Source organism: Chelon labrosus (assembly GCF_963514085.1).
Source record: "Chelon labrosus genome assembly, chromosome: 20".
NCBI classification, from domain to species: domain Eukaryota; kingdom Metazoa; phylum Chordata; class Actinopteri; order Mugiliformes; family Mugilidae; genus Chelon; species Chelon labrosus.
In genome coordinates this window covers 11,971,209-11,988,346 of record NC_140353.1, presented here as the reverse complement: position 1 = coordinate 11,988,346, position 17,138 = coordinate 11,971,209, and positions in this window count along the sequence as shown.

The window sequence follows — 17,138 nt, the reverse complement described above, 5'->3', positions numbered from 1 at the left end:
GACATCTTACATTCAGTCCACATGCCCGCTGCGTTGACATATTTGAATTTTGCGTTGATAAATATTTGGTTTCCATAGGTGATGGTCTGGTAACGGTTGACACTTAAAGTTTCTTATTGTACTGCAAACTAACCACTGCTGCTACTGCTTTCCAGTTTTATCCTGCATGTGAAAGACCACTGTGAACCAAAGCATTTTCTTTGCTGAAAGTATAGAAATATGGGCTTGTACTGTAATAGTAGTACCTGTGCAAGATGTCTGAAACTACAAATTTAATACCAAATAATGTAGTGTCCGTTTTCAGTCACCAAAAAGACATGGCAAGCTGATGGGCTCGCCGGCTTTCTCCTGTCCCCAACCTGGACAGGAGAAGTAAATAACACTGGCCATGAAATTTTCTGCTGGGAAACATTTGGACCTGGCATCTGGCCTGATCCAGAGAGGCCCCTCTCCTCAACCCATAGGACCCAGAGGCCCCCTCTAACAACATTCTGTTGCCAGACACCACAGGACACGGTCAGGAGGACCGTGTCCATTCTCGGATGAGTCAAAACTGTTTTGGAGGCACAAGGGAGACCTACACAATATTGGTCATAATGTTATGCCTGATCTGTGTATCTCAAACTACATGTTTGCATGTCTCTAATTTCTATTTTCTAGCTGTCCCACGACTGCTGCAAAATATGTCTTTGGTACAAATCCCATGCGATAAAAGGTGCCAGAGACTTGGGTGCATCTTCGACCGGGACAGCAACGCTTTCAAACCGTCACAACCTTTTTGCCGTGCATGCTAACTGTAGCTGCTGTGGCTCTTCTAAGTTGAGACAATGAGGTACGTAGTTTTGGGCTTTAGTGCAGTTATTACAAACTAAATATAAACTAATCAATGGGACTAATGGATCGTGTGGGGTATGAGTTTTTAGAAAACAAATAAATATTCACTAAATCTTTGTCCACAAATTAGTTTATTTTTGATATGTTCTTTTTCATACCTACTCGTGCATATATAATTCATTCTTTCTTATTAATGTAGCCAAAATTTCAGTGCAACTTCAGGTGAAGAGACTGTCTTTTAATAGTTCTATGTTCCATTGCAATAAAGTCTGTGAAAACCGTGTGAGCCACCTCAAAACGAAACAAATTTCGAAAGTGACAGGTGTCAACTCAAGCGTTGATAGAATTATGCAGATCCAACATGTGATTACAGCACCAGTGGGAAGCGCACGGGTTGTAGATATAAACCATTGCATGCATGTGTGACTGCTTTGTGAGATGTTAAAGATGAGAGGGGATGAAAATTGGATTAAATTGTGTGTGGCAGCTCACTGTAGGGAGGTAATTAGGGACAAACATTGAGACGCAGAGTCTGATCTCTCCTGCTGGAGGTTAAGTGAAATAGGAGCTGTGAGTCCCAGCGTCCCGGTGGCACAGTGATTAGAATTTCCTAATGTGGGGCTAATGGGATGTCAGCCGGGAGCAGAACCCCTACACAGAACCACTCATAACAACAAGTGGTCAAAGATCAAGCCTGATTAAAGAGATAGAGAAGAGAAACATGAACACTCTGTTGATATGGAAGGAGACAACATCTGAGAGTTATGAATCCTGACCATCAGCGATATCATCACACCATTCACGAACGGGAAGATGAGAACGGGGTGTTGCTGTTTCGTTAGATGCACAATTATTGTAATGAGGAAAACAGTCGTAGCGTTGTGTTTTAACAACCTACAGATTGCAAATGTTTCCACACAGATGTGTTGCTTTTATGTTCTTAACTCAACGCGCTGCATATCAGCAGATTTAGACGTCATAAAGATAAACCACCAGGTAAAAAAACATTTGCAGACAGATGCCAGAGTCATTCTTTAAACTTTTTAAATGCTATCTTTCTACTGTTAGTGTCTCCCTCCGTCATTAGATGTGTGCCATTTTCCTAAATTCCACATACCTGCTCCTCCCCAGCTTGTTTGTTTTCTGCCTTCACCCACTCCGGCCCCAGCTTGCGTTCGCATATTTGATCAACCTCCGGTGAGGATTAGATAGCGTCCCCAGTTGCCAGTTACAGCAGGGTCTGGTTGAAATAACAATAGCAACACAACTTGACTGCCAGCCCCTGATGATGAAACGACAGGGGGAAACAAAAGCAGCCCCCAGAGCTGCAGATGTTGACGCTGGAAGCTGTTTGTTGTGTGGAGGTGTTTGGGAGGTAGAGGTGGTGTGCTTTTGTGTGAATATATGAGTGTGTGTTTGATCGTGTGTGGGTGTTTGAACACATGTACTTACACATTTGTGTGTGTGCATGTGTGTGTGTGTGTGTGTACTGTATTTCTGTCCGTGTGCATGTGTGTCAGAGCTGTGGCCCTGTGGCTATGAGGAGCCCAGCTGGGAGGAAGAGTGAGTGCATTCATCCTGGCTCTCAGGGGCCGGGGGCCACACAGGTACCCAACGAGGGGATGAAAGGCTGCTCTGCAGATGTCACCCGCTGGGGTTCAGTGGCCTAGCCAGCAAATGTCATGTTTGGCAGCTGGCACGCTGCTGCTCTCCCACCAGTTGTTGGCAGAGGCGTCTTCTAAAGGATGCTAGAGTGGGATGCAAGCACCGGGAGCGCCCTAATGGGAGCAACATTAAAGAGAGTTGCTGGCTTCTGTCTGTCATAGAACATTAACCTTGTCCTGTTTCCTGCTTCTCTCGGGCAGCTGACGCATATACTCTCTCTCTCTTGCGCTCTCCCCCTTTGTCTCTCTTCCCCAGTGTCTTACGCACACATGCACATGCATGCATGTCTGCACACAGGCCTCTCCACAATCTGCCCGTTTATCTGTTTAAAGGGTCAGTTGAACCAAATAGTTAAGGAGAAGCACCTGTCTTGGTTTAGTTTATCCAGGCTTTTTGATCTGTTTCTCTAAATGTTTCTAAATTGTTACAGTATTGGAAAATAGTCGAACTAAATATATTTAAAAACAACTTTTAATGAAGTGAAATAGTTTCATTTAAAACATATCACCTTGTTTTCATCGCCACTCTCACCTTTTGTCAAACATTGACTTTTCACTATACTTCACGTTTCCTGTTTTGCACAGCATATGGTTCTCCAGTGTCAAAGGTCACGTGACTTGCCAGCGGTTTGTAGACCCTCCTGCTGTCCCACAGCTGAGCTCCCCGAGGTTACTTACACACAGAAACATCACCCGCTAGGACCAAACGCCACACATGGCTACACATCCAGATGCACACAGAAGATACAGCCTTGTCTTTACATAAGACATCCTCCACATGACACTATCTTTCTCAGACAAATATATATAGTATGTACTATATGCAGAATTTCAAATAGGCCCGAGTGTCAGGAGTTGCAGATGTTATCCCCCTGTGAATGCTTAAATGCCAGTGAGCCAAGTTTGTACAATAGAACATGTTGGTGTGTATTTTTTCCTGCTAGTCACGCAGTAATTCCATTGGCATTGACAATACTGTTCCAGTTGTTGGCCTTTGTGTTAATGCTCACCCGGGCCTGTACATGAAAATCCCATTTGTGCAAATGCGAAAGGAAAGCAATAAAGAAAGGTCAGTTTCTCACTGTAGGATTGCTTTTTAACAACACATCACTAAAAAACATTGGACACTTTGTTCCGTGTGTGTGCGTGCGTTTGAGTGAGAGAGTGAGATCATTTTTCTGATCGTTTATTGTCAAACCATTAATAAGAAATATATACATATGGAAAGAAGAAGGATGGAAGAAGGATGAATCAGAGTTTCACTTACTCATCTAATTATGTGTCATTTCCACTTATGCTCAACCGCCTTCATGTTCAGAGCCTTAAAGAATAGTCATGTCTTACCAAACATCAATCAATTATTTATTTAGAATAAATTTTACAAGCAATGTCTGGAAATGTATATTTCACACTTTTTAAAAAGTTGACCTAAAATTACAGCAGTTTTGTAGCCTGGCTGACGCGACTGCACATCTCAATGAGATGCTGGTCTGGAAACTACGTGTTTATTTTCTCGTATTTGAGGCGTGGTTTTACAAATGCCTAGAGCCGTTTATTGGGCGCTACGAATGTCTATCAAATGCGCCTGGTAATTCCCATGCTGCCTTGCGCGCGATTCATAGCCAAAGCCTGTTGGTAGCAGAGCAAACACATCCTTCTTGGCAATGAAGTCTTTCAACGCCAAACGTTGCTCTTTTTTTTTAAATAAACTTGCGTTCTAAGCTACTTAAAACACTGTCTAAGGCTGCATCGAACGGTAACGTTAGGTCCGCTGCCATGTTGGATTAACACACTACAAGCTTCGGTGTCGCGCATAGACGTCGTCATCGTCTTGCTGCCCCCCCCGTTCTGTGATTGGTTCCCTATCTCAGGAGAAAATATGGGCGATGGTTTCCAGACTGCTTTTGCAGCGAGAATGAAATCGCGCGCAAAGCAGTATGGGAACACCCAGGCTAGCAGTTTTGTTGAGTTTGCGCCATAACATCTCCACTGAGGAAAACTTTAATTATGCTTGTCATCAGGCCTTTATGTCAGTGTCTTAAAAATTAAACAACCAGCCTGACAAAATAAATGAAATCAATGAATTATAAGTTGAATTTAATTATTATTAATTTCTGTTTCTGTTAAGGGAATTGTTCAAAACTGTGTGTTTATTCACTGTTATAAGGAGATTGAGACTTGTGTCATGTTGTAAAGCAGCTAGTTAACCTAATAGGACCACTAAAGGCTACTACCAACTGCATTTGTTGAATCGCTGTGTAACCGTAAGCACCACAATGGTTTTATGAGAGTTCACGTCTTGTACTAGAGTATTTCTTGGCCTCCAGGAATCCACTACGTGCCGTCCAACACAAAGTCAGGCACATTAGCACTACATAAAATTAAGTTTTAATGTGCTTTAAAGGTGGATTTTGCTTCTTTTGGGCAGAGCCAGGTTAACTGTCATAAACTATGTATGGCTACTGGTGGTAGCATCAAATATTTACTATACAGATACGAAAGTAGTATTTAGATCAGATTAGATTAAACTTCATTGTCATTGCATATAGTACAGGTACACACACAATGAATTGCAGTTAGGCATTTAACCAGACGTGCAAAATTTACTCAATATATTCACACATACATATATACATGTTAACATAAATACACACACTTATACCTGTAAACATGCGCCTACATATACACATACCTATCTACATGTGTATATATGTACAGCACATACACATACATGCATATGGATAGCAGTTAGCAGTGACGGGCCGAGCATTGTCTACCTAGGCCTTCAATGCCCTCCAAGAACAAGATCTGCAACCTCTCCTCCTTCTGCCATCGTGGGTTCAACAAGGAACTATCAAAACGTTAACAGAGACGTGCAGCTCACAATAGATGAACATGAAGTGCTAGCTTGACTTAAATGGAGCGGCTCTCTGACCCTGCAATCAGAGGACGCGAAAACGCTAACGCTACCGTAAGCCACAGAGAAGGCCTAAGAAATGTGATTGGTTAAAGGAACAACGTCATTACAATCTTTTTCAAGCATATATTTGTGATTTGTCATGTCAGGGCTCAGCTGGTTTGTTTCTTCTGCTCCCTGAATACTGGAAATCAGTGTGTTGTCAAATCTCTAAGATAAATGAGACAGTGTGTCCTGTTCGTAGTGACAATGTTGTTTTTACAATAAGACTCAAAAGTACATGAACACCATGAAGTCAAAGCAAACTTTGCAGCTCAGGAGATGATACCGTCCAAGGAGCATGTGAATCCAGCACAGCTACTGGTTTGAAATTATCATTTATTTAGCGGATTAGCTGAGAAACACAAAAATGCAAATCCAGACTCCTCTATTGTTTGCAATGGTACTTCCATCATGTAATACCATCTGGGAGGCGTCTGATTGGTCCCAAACTCATTCTGCACAGTGGTCCCCGAATATACAGCTAGAGTCATAAAGAACTGTCTCTTCAGGACGTCCTGCAACAGATGGTATTGGACAAATTGATTGTTAGTCTGGGATTACATGAAGACACAGTAGAAGTCTGACAAGATTTCAAAGATGTTTGGAACAACATGCGTGCCAGGTACCTTAAATAACAGTTTACATAAGTAGAGGTGATGTTTAAAAGGCGTATAGTGGTCACATCGAATATTGATTTGAGTTGGAAGGTAACTGAAAAATGAAAAATTAACGGAATTAACATAGGTGAAGTCTAAAATCAGATTTTCCAGGTAAATTATTTCCTATTGGGAATAATTTTCTGACTTCCCATTCAACTGGAATCCAACATTAATCACTATGTCATGTAATTTTACATATACCGGTTATTTACATCAGAAAGAGATATCGGTAAACTTATGATAGGCCTTTAAAGAGCCATGTGTGCTGCTATGTGAAACTGAGGGTGTACTGTACACACACATGCACTGTATATGTATGTAGACATAAACACACACGCATACACCAACATACACACACAGACTTGACCACACTCTCATATACACGCGTGCCAAGTGGACAAATCACACCCAGGGGATTTGGATGCATGCAATTAAGATTATGATCAATGACAAGTCAATCATGTGAGGCTGTTCTCCTCTCCCTTCCCCAACTCAGCAATTATTCTCCAGCTGGCAGGGTCTGCCCCGAACCATTGGAGGAGACATTATACTCCTCTTTTTCCATCGTTTCTTTCCCCTACCGCCTCCACCCCCTTCTGCTCCTGCTCCACCCTCACCCTCCCTTTTCCTGACTTCTCACACAGAGCAGCTTGCTTTGTCCTCCCAGCTCCCCCCTCCCCTCCCCTCCCCTCCCCGCGTGTCATCTCTGTGGAGCAGTTAGCTCTGTCAGTCACTTCTGACAGCTCGGGGACCTTCGCCATTAGCCCCTGGCCTCCCCGCCTCTCGCATACCATGTTAGGTCAGATGCCCCAAACTAAAAGACGGGGGTTTAACGTTCATCTCAGTTGAACTTCAAAATCTAAAATCTCCAGCTTTGGCAGAGGTGTTCTGGTTAATTATCGCAATTTACTGTGAGGGATTACTGCCAAATATGGACAAACTTATTTTTTGTTGCTATTGTTTTCAGTGTTGTCACTTGAAAAAAGCTGCTCATTTTGTTGACCAGTCAGAGCTGCGTGGAATGTACACATACAACAGCAGGAGAGGAGCTGCACCTGTCCTCTTCCCTGTTTTGTTCTTTTTTTTTTTTGTTTGTTTTATTGGCAGCACAAACAGCCTGGATTTCACAGTTTCTCAGGTACATTCGCCGCTGCGCTACCAACTGCACTGAATAATAGTGTTCGGCGTGGTTGTGTACGTTGAAGAGAGGCATGCGCTCAGCTCTGCCCATTATTCATAATAGAAAGGCTGGCGGGCTGGCCAGCAGACCCATCGCTCCTGTGCTATCTGAGAGCAGATAAAGGAGGCAGGTGTGAGGAGGAAATTAATGTAAATCCATCAGTCTTCAATTAGAGCTCTGCTCACACCCAAAATAAAGACTCCATCTCACACCAATAGGACCCCAGCTTTATTCACATCCCAACCCCACCTGCACAACCACAACGGCAGCAGCAGCAGCGGCAGCAGCCCTGCCGTGTAAAACACTCAGGAGCTATATAATGCAATGCTTAATGATGAGAGAGCATGGGAGGTGTGATATGTGCAGGTGCAAGGCGTTATCTAGCTCGCGAGCAGCAGCCACGGCGTACACGGTTGTCCATTAGGCTCCCAGTGTGTGGCCCGGCTAATTCTGTGTGCCTGGAGGTGCGGGGCCAGAGGCTCTCCATGGACTGTGGGCTGAGGGAAGGACTGCAGTTTAACCTAATTTGGTTCTAATTACAAAGACAGGAAGTCCACCTGCCACACATACGGCTGTGTCCTCCTCCCCTCCAAGGGTTGGAGAGAGTCTAGAGAAAGAGGGGGGAAGGGATAAGGACGGGGCAAGAAGGAGATTCTGTAATTATTATTTTATTTTAACATTAATCTTGTGTTCTTCTGCATGGTACGAACTGTCCCGTGATTCCACAGCATATATAGTTCCCTCACATCTGATACCAAACAGAATAGTTTCCCTATCTGCCTCAACGATAAATATTTGAAAAGCCAGTGTCCTTGAAATAGGAATTTCAAGGTGTTGTGGGAGTTTTCTAAATGCCAAAATTAATGTTATCTGACAAGAACAGAACAGTCGCTATCTCAAACATACCATCACAGGTCTGCCGAGCACTGAATCAGCCGTGATGTACAGTCTATCACTTGGTTAGCGACTGAGAGTCACGTCTCCTTGTTTTATTGTGGTTTGGTTTGGTGGTAGCGTCACCGATGTTAGCCATAACTGCACACCACAGAGAATGTGTACGCGTTTGTGCGTGTGATGCTGATGACATGACATGACATCATCGCCGGGACGCTTCACTAAAACATGAAAAACAGAATAGTTATGTGCTTGTCTTGTTCTTGGTTGCTTCATATTGCGTCTACCTCCTCACTTGCTGCTGAATAAAAGCAGATTTCCTTTTCTTGGCTTTGGATGATGATTGTACAAGAGTTTTTTTTTCTTCTCATGGGAAAATCCGCAACAAGAAATGAGTTAAGCATTGTTTGTGGTTGCTTGCGGGGTCTTGAAAAATGCAGTTGTTGGGGCTTTTAAATGCTCTAACATCTCACATCTAGCTGCTCAGTATCAACTTTTTGGCATCTTCAGCCCAAAAGATGTAAATAATTGCCATCTCCGGCGACTGTTTGAATTTCCACAGCTTCGCCACCTGCAAATCCTACTGTGACTTTCATGTGTCAGGCCTTATCAGCTGGCTAGATCTCCCAGCGGTGTTAATGGCAGGCTCTGGTGGCGTAAAGCTCCCCAACAAGGAACCTGATTGTTCTGTTAATGTGTTACTTCCTGTTCAGTCACTTCTCCGGAATGGAGCTGAATGTCCTGCGCCGGAAGAAATCCCCCACATCAGAGCGATCGCACGCCGGCCAGGGTTTCACTCAGCCAGTGAGCCGGCCAGTCAGCTAGCCAGAGAGTCGGCGACGCAGCCTCCACCACCGGTGATGGAGGAGATGGATTTCACTAAAGCAGTCAGTGTGACCTGACACCCAGTCTGAGGACCTTGGTGGTCCAAATTAGCCCAGGACAAATCACAGAGAGGTTTTCCTACCAAGAACTTTACAGACATTAGTCTGTATCATTCTCCCGTAATAAATATTGGCCTAGAAAAGCCACACGTCTCGTAATAGATTGTACATTTTATTTCATTTTTGTGAAGCTAAATGCCACTGATTCCCAAATACGGTGCGAATGTTATTCCATATTGGCATTTAAGGCAGTTTTGCCACTATGAATTCCTCCAGCTTATTTCCCCAACTCTCGGATTTAAAACTTTGATCTCAAGGTATTAAAACCAATATTATCCAGACAGGGTAGAGCAAGCGCTTATGGGGCTTTATGTCCTACTCTATATTCAGGGAGCTATCTGAGACCGAACGGAGGAAGCATGGGATGCAGGTTAGGAGGTGACGTTGCAGAGAGACCGTCACGGTGAGAAAGAGAGAGAGACAAAACTGAGATGGTGACAATTTGGCTGATCATGTGAGTAGCAGGTCAACTCCTTGGCAGAGGGCTTGGTGCATTGCTATGGCGATATGCCTTTTTAACCACCCTGGAGTCACGGGCCAGGGCAACATCGTTGCTGTGAGCGTTGTTCAAGAAGCAGTGGAGATCAGGGCCTTAATCAGTCAGCGCTGATACAAGGGTGAAGAGTGGGAATTGAGCCGGAGGCTAATTGGAACAGGAACATCAGAACACTTAGACACACTCACGCACACACAGGCGCACACACACATCCTTGCGCACACAGTATCCGATGCACAAACAAATTAAATAATAACTAAGCAGAATTGGTGATTTGTGTCCTGCATCATTGGCAGCAATTTAGCATCATTTTTACTTAATGTGGAGGGGATTTTAAGCGTGGATCCCGTCAACAGTAGTTCAGTGCATTAACACTGAAGACTCATTTCCCCCACAAAGAAGATCAGAAAGTTACTCACGCGGTTCAGTATGTGCAACTCCTGTTGGCACCCTGTAAATAGCTGCAAAGAAGTAAATAAGGATGTAACATGTGCGGCTTGCCCAATTTGTGTCTTTTCCCTTCAAGGCTCTAAAACTCTGAAGAGGAAATCTATCCTGAAGTTATGTTACGAAACTTAATAACTGTCCGACCATCTGATTCACACCCTATCTGTCCAAGACATGGCACATATTTATTTCCAGAAAGTGATTGCATCAAATTTGTCCTGTTTTTAACTTTGTTAGAAAAAAACATGCTTGGCGGATGCACGGCACACACTGGTGGCTGCAGGGAGCCAAAAGCACTTTATTTATGTTTGGATGCTAGTGGGCGCTCAGTTCTGCTTGGCACAGAGAGTGTGCTGTGGTCTTTGGCACCTCTTCGCATCCATCCTGTCCCCCTGACATACACTCTCCCCATCTCTACTGGGCCTCTGTAGCATCTTGTGTGTGTGTGTGTGCGCGTTTGCATGTGTTTGGAACTATGCATGCATCCTGCGCCCCTGTTTATGTGTTCTTTGAACTGCAGTTAAGATATCGTCTACCCTGAATATCACATAGAAAGAGACAGACAGCAGCAATGCTTTATATCAGTTTTACATTGACTCCTTTTCCGCGCCGCTCGCTCCTCTAATTGAGCACGAGAAGTTTTTTCAGAAAGTGATTTTGAAATCGAAACTAATCTCCGGTGCACGTGAGGTCACGTGACTGCAGCACTCAAAGTTCCAAGAAGAAAAATACTACATGAATTAAGATGAATGCATATGCCAGTGGCTAATCTACTACTTTGAGACTTTGCTACTTGAAACTTACTTAAAACGTCACATGCAGGGCATGAGTGACTCATGTGGTAATACCAGCCAAGTGCAAACTCTAATCTTCCCTCAGCTCTGCTTATGCAGGGGAGAGCACTCTGCCAGGGCGTCCACTGAGCACAGCCATTCCAGAAATTCAAAGTTACAAGGTCGGTGTACATCTGCTGCCGACAGAACCTAAAGTAAGCAAATATCCCCAGGTCTATACCCCAACAATCTCATTTATTATTTTTCCTCCACCTACCCAGAGCTTTTCATGTTACCTCAGGGAGCCGGCTCACCCTCACTTGGTATATAAATATATAATTTATATCTCATATATTTATAAACCAAAGCAAGGCCAGCCACCTTAAAAGGAAGTGAGGCCTTTTTCCTTGTGCCGGAGCTCTGTGGAGTCTGCTGAGGCTCAAACCCAGGATTCTTAGCCTGGGTTTCCTCAGTCCGGAGCAGCCAGTGGAGCAGAGGGCTGGGAAGAGAGTGATTCTGGTCAGGCAGGCAGGCCTTCTGCCTCCAGATAACGGCTGATACTGGGACTAATTTGGTCATATGCCGGGCTGCCGGATGACGAGGGGCTGATAAAGAAAACATGGCAGATAGACAGCTGGGCTTCTGGAGGAGGATGTGAACTCCAGATCCGTGCTGGTGGATTTTAAGTGTCCTGAACCTGCCTGGCTTCCTGTCTGTCCCTTAATCTGTCTGGTGTCTGTTTGTCTATAAATCTATGACTTGACTCCTTAAGTACATTATGTACGTATGTGAGATTTTGGTTGATGAATTAGACATGGAAATGTGGATTTCCTTCATAATAGATGCGCTTCAAACAGACTCACCTCCATTTAGTCCCATTTGACCAAACAGCGTGGTATTGCCAAAACCATCATGTAGTTGACTGATGTCTCACCTGCACAAGAGCAGCATATAGAGCGCCACAAATCACCAAACCAAGCTGATAAATGGATAAAATATTCCTAGCGGAGGAACTGCTGTGCTGGAAACACACTGTGAACATGAGCAGTCTTGGCCTTTGGAGTACGATTACAGAGCAGCAGCACAGTTTGCGAAGCCCAGCCGGGGTCATATGGTTCTGACAGTCCTGGTCTGCTTAGGCTAACACAGAGCCTGTTGCCTGGCCTATAGAGGGGAAAGACAGAGAGATAGTGTTTGGCGGTGGTGTGTGTGTGTGTGTGTGTGTGTGTGTACTGATTGGCTCCCGGAAGATCGGGCAGTGGCTCAGGACTGCGAGGAGGCTGCTGGGAAATGTCTGTGTCACCGGTGTCACCCAAGCAAGGCAGATACACAGAGCAGCAGTCACGGACACATTCTTGGCCCAGGCCGATCTCCAAACACACTCACTACCGCGATCCCCCCTTCTTGCACTTTCAAGCTCTCACTCCGTTTCCTTTCTCACTCACAGATGCTCCCTCTCTGGCATCTAGAGCTCTCTTGCTCTTTCTGCCTCTGTCATCGCACGCACGCACACACACACACACAGAAACACACTATTTTGTGTGTTTTTTCTCTAGACATCTCAGCAAAGAAGAATTTAAGATGCTGTAATTAACAGAAAACAGAAAAATTGTCTTCAAGACATCATCCAGAAACAAGTATTTTATAGATTGAGGATTTTTATTTTTTTTATGAAAACTTTTCAAAATCATCATCTTAAGATGTTTAGCTTTTAATAATTTTCATTTTTTGTTATTGCTGTACTCTATCCTCTTTAATTTCGTCTAAGTTCAAACCCCTTCAGTGCACTGAAGGCAGAGGAGCCAAATGAAGCTAACTAGCACCCCCTTTTGAAAGTGCACACTTGACCAGAAAAGCAGCAGCCTCCTCCTCCTCAATCCTCCTCTTTTCATCATGTTCGAAGGCTCGCGCAGCAGCTGATGAGCTCTCTTGTCACCCGTGCAAATCTAGATTGGTGTGTCCCACGGAAACGAACGGACGGACGGACGGACAGAGTGATGAGCCGAATTAGCGATTAATTGGGATTAAAATGTTTACCACGGGAGGTTGTTGCGGGTGACCTTTCATGTGCCGTTTGTGTGTGTGAGTGTGTGTGCGCCTGTGACAACAACAGCTCAGCTTTGATTAATATGGATTAGGAGTCTTACAACTCATAATTCACACAGTGAACAAAAACATGTTTGGTAAAACCTTAAGTCCTCTCCGACATGAAAAAATCACTATAGAAAAATGGGTAAATTAGAGGCAAATTGTTTTTTTATCAAGGTAGAAAATCACTATAAAGGTGCATTTACAATTTAACTGCCACCTTATATCATTTAAAATAATAATTTAATCGGTTATTGCTTTGTAAATCAGTTTCCTAAGAAGGGGGGCGAGTCTGTTTTTTCAGCAGCCCACTAAAGTTCCCATGAACAACAGGCCTTTTAGTCCACATTATGTGCTATAGAGTAAGTTTGTGATTCTTTAAAGGATACACCTTTTATGATGCGAGGAAGAGAATACGTCCCTGACTTTTCAGCCATATAGGCCAACGTATATATTATATATTTGTTCAAGAAAAGGTTTTAGACACCAATACCCATGCTGCATCGAACATGCCAGTCATTGTTTAGTCATCACAATAGACATACACATCCCTCCAGTCATTATCATCTCAGCTCTCCATCCACATCTACATATTGTACATTAAATTCATCCGGACACATTTCCAGGCGTCTCGTCAGAGCCCCGGGAGTTTGAGCCCTTACACTAGAGAGCGGTGTGAGAGAGCCCCGATAAGCAGCTCAGACTGGATCAGTAGTAGCAGGAGGGAAGCATGAGAGCTCCTACTTCCTCCCTTCCTCAATATCCAATGTTCTTTAACGCCTGACATGTGTTCTACTCATACCACTTGATCTATTTCTTCTTGTGAATGTCTCTGCACTGCATTTCTCATGTTCTGCCTTACATCCACATACACCGGCACGTCCTGATCACTCGTTTCTCTCCATGCAACAAGCAATTCCAGTCATACAGAGTGCTTTCTCCACCTATGTTGTCTCCTGGCTAACCTCCCGTCTGACCTAAACCTCCTTTTATTTTTGTTTTTGTTATTTGAGCCTCCTTCCTCTATGCACAACTAGTTTCTGTTCAGAGTTTGGAGGCATTGGAGGTCAAAGAGGAGATGGAGGGCCGGGGAGTGGAGGGGGAAAAGGGAAGGGAGGGCTGAATGAGTGTTGAGCTGGTCGGTCGGTCAGGTGCAGCGCCACCAGTGATCATTAGGGTTACAGCTGCCCGGGCCAGATTGTGTGCTGCCTGCACCAGGCGAGATGTTTTGCCCAGGGAGAAGAGCGAGCATCTGTCTGTCCCTCCCCGTAGACAGCAACCTCCTACCAGCCTGTCCAACTCAACCCAACTGGTAACAAGGTCACCCAACTCTTACTTTCTCTCACTCACTCACTCACACCCACACACCCACTCTCAACTACTCTGTACTTCTTTTCCGGTTTTGCTCGCTCCCCCCCTCCACAGACAGCTCCCCTCCCTCCCTCTCTCTCTTTCTCTCTCTCTCTCTCTCTCTCTCTTCAGGACAGGTTGTGAAAGCAGCAGGGCCTTAGTGCAGTGCAGATTGCAAAAAGGAGTGCATGCGATATTTGGAATGAAATGAATTTTATGTGAGTGTGGTGCAAATGTGCATAGCGCTGCTGAACAGCTTTTCCTGTTCAGACTGCAGAGACTGTCTATCTGTTATCTGTGCCCAAAGTTAATTGCGTAGTGTGATCCTTGCTGATAAAGGGATACTTTCATTACTGGAAAATAATTGTCTCCAGCAATTTGAGAACAATTTTTAAAACACTTTTGTGTCTTCTTATCAAACCAGCCCAAAATTATATATATATATATATATATATATATATATATATATATAAAACTCAAGGGTAAGTTGTAGCTGTAAGACCCCCCCCCCCCCCCCCCGCACCCACACCCACCCCAAAAAAAAAGGCTTACCCCCAAACCCCGCCACCAACACAACAATATATTACATTATTTGTATTATTTTATTATATATAATCTTAAATACAAACAAGTGGGTGCTCTAGCTCCAAAATATTTCAGAAGTGCCCCTGAATTTACAATTAAGATACAATATGTAAGTTAGATCACACTTACATCACACATGCATCAGTTACCCAATTAGAATGAGCATAATACACATTTTATTAACATTTGTTAACATCCTATAAACTAAGCATAACACACTCCAAATTGTTTAAAAAGCTATATCACATGTAGCTTACAAAATGCCATGTCAATGTATATTAGAAGTTATTTAAGTTGGCATATAGCGTATAGCAATAAAAAATTCAGAACGTCTGTGTGAATTTGCACTTGTTGTGTTGCAAACACAAACTAGACTAGGTTGCCTATGGGTGAAATTAGTTGCATGACATGATGCCTCAATTCTAATAGTTGCTGGTTTAGCAAAACTAAAAACCAGATACAGTCGTCTTCTGTGACTAATAGCAACATATTAGCAAGAGGCTAATAAATAGCCTATAGCCTACTGTCACTCACTTCACTCATAGAAATCTGCATACCTTTATCTTTTGCCCGTTTCTCCTCTTCTTCTTTTCTTCTTTTTCTGAACTGGGCACCTGATGGCTTCTTTGGTCTTTTACTTTGATCCATGATGAAGATGAAGACTCCACATCATTAACTTTTGCATTACCTTTTGCCAACATCGTCCGTTCGCCCGTCAATCAACCGGAGTTACGTGAGTCACGTAGATGACTGTACAGATTTTTAATTTTTCTTTTTTTTTTTCATTTTTCACATAACCCAATTAATTACATGTAGGTATATGGGTCTATGTTAATTTTAGGAATGAAATACAATTTATTTGGAAGCAGTTTGTGTTGTGTGGCCTGGGATCAGTCTATCCCCCGCCCCCCTCCCCCTTGCCTCTTCTGACACACACACAACCTGTATGACTCTCAGCAGCAAGTTGACGTGACAATGAGGGCGCCCCAGCGCCCACTCCACTAACTTGACATGGAAATGAGCGGTAGTCTAGAAAACTGGCGAGTTTTGTTTTGAGTTTTTTTTTTTTAAGGGCGCTCGTGCGCCCTCACATAGATTGCGCCCTGGGCGGTCGCCCACATTGCCCATAGCAGCAACCGGCCCTGGCTGTAAGTGTAATCGTTACAGACATTTTTTTTAATTTTTATTATTTTTAGATCTGGTGAGAGTGCCTGTCAAACTGTCCTGAACCAAAAGATTAAGATAACCTTTTATGAATTTTCTTCATTTCTTTATTTTGGTCTTTTTACTTAAAAGAAGCCACATTGTACGATAATATGGAAGCTTATTATGGAAAAAGTTTTAAACGATTAAAAAACTGATTCCGTAGTTCGATTAGACGGGGGCTTTGGCGGCCCCTTTTGCAATAATCTGTAATTGCAGGTTTGTGTTTGACCCTCACCTCCAAACAGTATTGCCTGCGTAATGTCGCAGTTGAACATTTGAACACCAACTTTGCCTTTGTTGTAACTGCATGATGATAGAACGTGCGTCACTACCTACGCATGTGTTACTTGTGGTCCCGGGACCTCATTTGTACAGTACAAATGACTCATAGTGAAAAAAGCACAGTGGGCATTCGCACCTACAAGCACTCTTCCCTTTATAAATCATTGTCCACCTGCAGATATGCACATGTGAATCAGCCTCATATCCTGCCCTCTACGCGCACAAATTCAACCATCAGTGGCATTTGAATTTGGGTGGGGGCCACAGCGGTGGGGTCACGAACAATTGACAACTCGACAACATGTTGTGGCTGCTCATAATGAGGATATAAAGATATGCATACGCCTCTTTCAGGGCCACGTTTGTGTGTACGCAATGGGTATAAACGAGGCCCCTGGAGTCCCCCTAATTATCACTAAAAGGTTGCCAGGCAACCTGCTACAACATCAGGAGAATCAGGCTGAAAATACAGCAAAGTGAAGACAACCTGAGTCTTACACCAAAATGGGGATAGATCTGGACTAAGTGGCAATGAAATACAAAAATAAGATTTGATTGGAAACCAAAAAAAATTCACCTGGACTACTGCATCTCTGTATTTGCCATCAGACATCTGCGGCAAATCCAGACTACTCCTGTCCACCTGGTATTCAAGTTTTCCTACACCGCTATTTTTCTCCTTTCAAATCACTTGCACCCTGTTTCTGCTCAGTTCAAAACTCATTCACTTGCCTACAGATCTGTAAAGGAAGCCGTTTCTTTTATGTCTTTAGGTCA